General features: G+C 41.3%; 1 long non-coding RNA gene across 1 annotated transcript in view; it reads right to left on the bottom strand.

Moving 5' to 3' along the window:
* Positions 1-5,899, bottom strand: part of LOC117946588 — a 16,231-nt gene that overhangs the window by 7,512 nt on the left and 2,820 nt on the right. Inside the window, exon 2 of the long non-coding RNA XR_004657056.1 lies at positions 2,351-2,357. This is a non-coding gene — a long non-coding RNA (uncharacterized LOC117946588). The remainder of the gene's footprint in view (positions 1-2,350; positions 2,358-5,899) is intronic.

Below are 5,899 nucleotides of genomic sequence, written 5' to 3'. Positions count from 1 at the left end.
GGAAAAATGAGCCTGCCAGTGGTTAATTGAGCATACAGATTCCTAATGTGTCAGGCGGTGGCCTCGCAGATGAGGGATGGCACTTTTTTTTTTACGATGCATCTTCCTTTGTTTCCTCTTTAAGGCTAATGAAGTCGGCCTTCCAGTCGCCACCTGGGCCAGACACTCAGACACCAGAGGCACTCTCACATCCCATTCACAAAGTCCAACAGAGAGTCATCATCTTCAACACCTACTCTGCTCTTACAGCCCCCCCCCCCCCACACACACACACACATAAACACTCATCCTCAGCCTGCTCAAAGAAAAATACACACACATCCAATGACACGCACTTAAACGCAGGCATGCTCGTGCACGTACTGTACATGCACATGTGTACACACTAGCGGGGCCATTAGCTGGACGTTAGTGATGAACTCACACTCTGGGACTGATGTTTACAGCATATTCATTATCAAAGCCGCAGACCTGTTTATTTTTACTGTCTCAAAACCGCAAGCATCCATTATCCAAAGATGTTTTTTTTTTTTGTCTTTCTCACTTGTCTTTTTTTCCTTTCATGCCTTTAGGTCACCCACTAATGAGCTTTACACTGAGGAAACGTGGAAGCGATTAGACGAGTCTTGGCTGTTTTAACAACGGGGCGATCATATTGTACCTTATGATTATACACATTTATATCAACAGAAACAAGGGAGGAGGAGGCAGCCTAGGAGGCTCACGGCTGTATCTAGTTGGGTGACTTCACACAGGCTTTCCTGTGTGCGTGCAACCAGTGAATGATGTCCACTGTTTTCAGCATGCCTTGAACTCCCTTCCTTATCCTTGTTCCGCTTTAGCAAGGTGAGCCTAAACCCTCATTCGGCACTGTGGCAACTACTGTGGCCAAGTAGTTGTGGTCACCCAAACATGTTCAAGGTGCTCCGTGACCATATGTTTGCTCATTGGGGAGCGGAGCAGGGAAGGGCTGGACTGTCTGACCTTCACCCAGGTTGAGCAATGAATACTCCAGGCTCCGCTCGCTTGGGTTCATGCCAGGCGAACACAGTGGTCGGGCAACGCAGACATGCAAGCAGAGCCCAGGAAACACTTAACGGCTGAACGGCACAGAAAGTGGCACATTGTCAAGTTTTTGTACAAAACCTAAACATATTTCTGCTTGAGTTTGTCCAAACTAGTGTTAAATGTGTGGCAGATTTCTCTAAACCTGAAATTCATTTGTATTCACAGTGTTAAAGCAATACCAATGCACTTTTGCTCTTCGGTCCCCCTACAAGTGTCCTTCAACAAACAGACACATTCTCACTCCCATCTCGTAAGATACGGACGCTTGGTCAGGTGCCTTTGTCGTTGTTATTGACGCTAAATAATACCTTTAGCATCATATACCACGCTCTTGGTCATCTACTAGGGGTGTGACGAGACGCTTTCTCCACGAGACGAGACACATCACGAGATTGGGTTCACGAGAACGAGACGAGACGAGACTTTTAAAAAAAATTTAAACAAATCCTCTATGAAATATATGAATGGAAAATAGTTTTTTTATTCAACTGAAAAATGCAAAACAAAATGCAAAACAATTTAGGTGCATTTTGAAATCAACTATTAAGGATGAATGTTATTTAACTTTTTTTTTTTTACTATTTTAATGAATTATATGCAGTAAAGGACGTGCAAACACTGCAAAATGTTTAGTATAAACTCTACCAACTGGCTTCTGCCCTGTACAATTTCACACGAGAAATCTAACTCCTTTCCACAAACCGAATATAAAAAAATAAACAGTATAAAAAAAAAAAAAGTGTAAATAACAGAAAAATAACACTTTAAATGCCAGCAGTAAGTGTATCAATAACCAAAGTACTGCTCTCTCAAAACTACAAGTGCAAACAGAAAAAATTAAATTCTTCAAGCATGAAAAAGAGAGAAACTACACAGAACAGCCTAAGATATGGTCATGTTCTTTTTCAAGAATATAAGCATGTCGACTGTTTCTGGCAGCAGTTATTGCCGTGGCTCTTGCACTTACCGGTGGCAGAGATGCAAAGGCTTTTAGAGTTGTTTGCCCTTTTAATGTTTTCGTAGCGGGTGCAGTAGTTAGTAGAGAGCTGTGGTGGTGCTGTAAGTGTTTTTGCATAGTGCTCGTGTTAGCCGCGGTATACGTCATTTTTTTCTTACAATGTTTACATATTGTGTTCGTCTTGTCCGTCACTCTTTCGCCGTTTATCATTTCCGCAGGAAAACCAAAAATGTTGCCACACAAATGATTTAAAAGTGGCAGGGGGATCTTCAATAGTAATTTCACGCTCTATCACGCTGACATCACATTGCCTCACGAGACAACTTTTCACCTCGACAAGAAATCTCGTCACGTTTTAATCTCGCGAGATATCGTAAAACGAGATCTCGTCACACCCTTATCGTCTACCTTTGCGTCATATAACACACGCTTGGTCGTCTCCTTTAGTGTTATTACACATGCTTGGTTGTCTCCTTTAGCGTCATATAACACAAGCTTGATCGTCTCCTTTAGCGTCATAGAAGACGCGCTTGGTTGTCTCCTTTAGCGTCATATAACACGAGGTTGGTCGTCTCCTTTAGCGTCATATAACACACACTTGGTCGTCTCTTTTAGCGTCATATAACACACACTTGGTCGTCTCTTTTAGCGTCATATAACACACACTTGGTCGTCTCTTTTAGCGTCATATAACACGTGCTTGGTTGGGACTATTGGTGCCCCTTTCGACACTGTTAGGTTAAGGAAAAGCTTGTGGGTGGGCTTACGGTTCTGTGACATGCGAGTTAAGGACACTTGCGGGATACTAACCCTGCTCTCCTGTGTTTGACGCGGACAGCCACTGTCCAATCCTCCGTATTTTATGCGTTTATTCTGATAGGGTTAGAACTGTCGATCATCTACCTGTTCTGGGCAAACTTGCATGGTACGGTTATAGCCAGTAGAGAGCTGCAAAGCGAATGCAGATGTGCCGTTCACCCTGTTACAGGTTGATGAACCACTGAAACGATTTTGGAAACTGGAAAAGTTTATGGTACAAAAGAATCTTTGGCGTTGCTTTAAAATCATAACAGAAGTTATCTTGGGACACAGGTAGAGCAGGTCTAGACTACACTTTACAGAGACCCAACAACCAGGAAAAACTTCTTTGAAACAGGCAGAAACATCGTAGTGGGCGGCAATCTGACACTACAGATTGGGACAAAGACAAACATACATACAATAGGATTCATAGTTATTACATCGACTGGCATCATGAACAGTGGCAGTAAAAATAAATATATCTTTAGTCATCAGGTTCATCATTTACTTGATGTTAGAAAAAGTTGGAAAGACAAGGTTTTTTATCACACAGCAGCACAACAGCAGAATGCTTATAATATATTTGTTGGAGTGCCGTTAGAGCACCCATTATTTTAGACTGATTCTATGCACATCACCAACAGAAAGGTAGATGTATTGGTATGATGTATTCTCACATTTTCAACATGGCACTAACATTTAATGTACAGTTTAACCCTTTCTCACTAGTTGAAATGATATGCAGTGCATGGCACATGTTGTGCTGTACTGTCCATTTCCTTTACTGTAAATCAAAACTTTCATTTTCACTTGTTTCATTTTATGATATCGATTCCTTATTTTGTTTTATTCACCTAAGGCAATTTCCAAAAGCCTCAAACTATAGCAACAGTTCCCTGTTTTAGTTCTCGTGGGTTGTAGGCAAAAGTGGTTCAACAAGCACTCTATGCCAGGATTAAAACAATCATCATTGACTTTTAGTTTTCCATTCTAACACTTTCAAGGGCAGATTTAGGGCCACAAATAAGAATCTGATTGTTATTAATTGCAATAATCTATTTTATATTATTCAAAGTTGTTCAATATTTTATATGGAAATATATCAGACAATGTTACTGACTAAGAACTGAGGAAACCTGAAGAAAAATCCAAAAATAATTAATTATTACATTTTTTTATAAATATATTTACATACATTGTACACTTAATGTAATTAGTATCTACTTATATTATTTTAATTTCCTCAGAAGCTTCACAACCACTTTAGTTAGATTCCATTGTTCCCCATTGCTCTTCTCTTACATTACTTCAATGAATTGTTTAGTCTAAACCTGTTCTAACACACCTCCCTGTTGAATTGTGCCGGCCTGGGTACAAAATAAGCAACAGATTAAACCTGCGCTGATAACTCAAAATGTCTGCTCAGTCGAGTCAACACGGGATCTTTATGGGGAGGGAAAGGGCTAAAGGAAAATGCCATTACTCTCCCGATAATTTAAACATGTGTTGGCATTTATCTTGGTGGTCCATGTCCGAACACTAATGACAAACTCTTGTTATTAGGACTGAATCAATGCCAAAGGCATGCCCACCCAAAACTTTAATCCGTTAATGTTCCCCGCTCTCTAATTTGGTATTATGGAAAAATACACTGGATGCATAGGTGCAGTAGTTCTTCAAAGAAGTTTAAATACAGAATAACACAACATGTATTGGACATGGTTAGTTTTTTTTTTTAGAGATCTCTCTCTCTCTCTCTCTCTACCAGTCTTCACATCCAACTTTTTTTTTCGTGGGAAGATTACACATTTCTGCATGAGAACACCCTTTAAACTATGAAATGACTGCTGCTGTCACACACACACACACACACACACACACACACACACACACACACACACACACCACGCTAGCCTGATTTTGGATGGATAGATGGTTGGGAGGAGAAGGAAGGGAGGTGTGTGTGTGTGTGTGTGTGGGGGGGGGGGGGGGGGGGCTGAAATATATAATCTCCTGAAAAGAATGAGGCCCTCTGGGATTTGTGGCCCCTCTTTGCACTGGGGCTGGGGAGGAGTGGGTGAATGCTGGTGGTGTGTGTGTGTGTGTGTGTGTGTGTGTGTGGGGAGGGGTCAAAAAACATGGCCACTCCACACTGTAACCTGAGCCAGAAGGGGGCCAATCTGTCAAATAATTAGCTGTTGCCCAGCACAAAGGTTTTATTTGCAGGAATTTCATCGAGGCAGGATTGAATAATATGTCTGTGTATTGTGCGGGGTCATGGGAACATCATCTCTTACTGGTGGGCCATAAAAGACGGCTAAATGATAATGAGAAAAAGCTCTGGTAATTCAATTCCTCAAGCGTTGGTTTCCACCCCCCCCTCCCTCTCAGTCTCTGTCCTTTCTCTCTGTTCAGCTAATTGCAAAACTTTGTGTTGATGTTGAAGTGGCTTTCTTCAGTGTGCAGTGAAAACACACGCTGATATACGATTTGAACTGCACAATGACAAAAGGTGTACACACAATCACATCTTTTGTCCTATTTATTGTTTTTTTGGTATCAAATGCATAAATGAAAACAGCTAAAACAATTGCCTTTCTAAGGCCTAATGTTTTACTGTGCAATGTGGCAAACAACATAAAGCAGGTATAAATGGGTTTTATAAGCAGGCACATAAATAAGAAGAAATTCTTTGTAACAGATCATTTTTAAGTTTTATTTACCATAACATTTTGCTGGTGTATTGATTGCTTAAATATAAAAGAATGGATAATCAGTAGTTTTTGCTCCTTGCTCCCAAAACCCATATGGTTCAGTTGTCTTTTTGTACATTGACCCCTGACCTCTGAGAGCAGCCAACCAGGAAGTGGATAGTGTTAAAAGGGATTGATTGGCTTGTGGTCTATAGATGATTGTTTATATCATTCCATACTGCAGGTTTGACCTGTGGTGACCCCTCTTCGGACCAATCCGCTGAGAGCCATGACCTGCGTCCATTTGCAACAACGCTAATTAGCTTTGACGTGCCTGGGTTATTCGTCGGGGGAAGGGGGAGTGTGGGGGGGGGGGGGG

The sequence above is a fragment of the Etheostoma cragini genome, chromosome 6 (assembly GCF_013103735.1).
Source record: "Etheostoma cragini isolate CJK2018 chromosome 6, CSU_Ecrag_1.0, whole genome shotgun sequence".
Taxonomy (NCBI): Eukaryota; Metazoa; Chordata; class Actinopteri; order Perciformes; family Percidae; genus Etheostoma; species Etheostoma cragini.
This window is presented reverse-complemented; position numbering and strand designations above follow the sequence as displayed.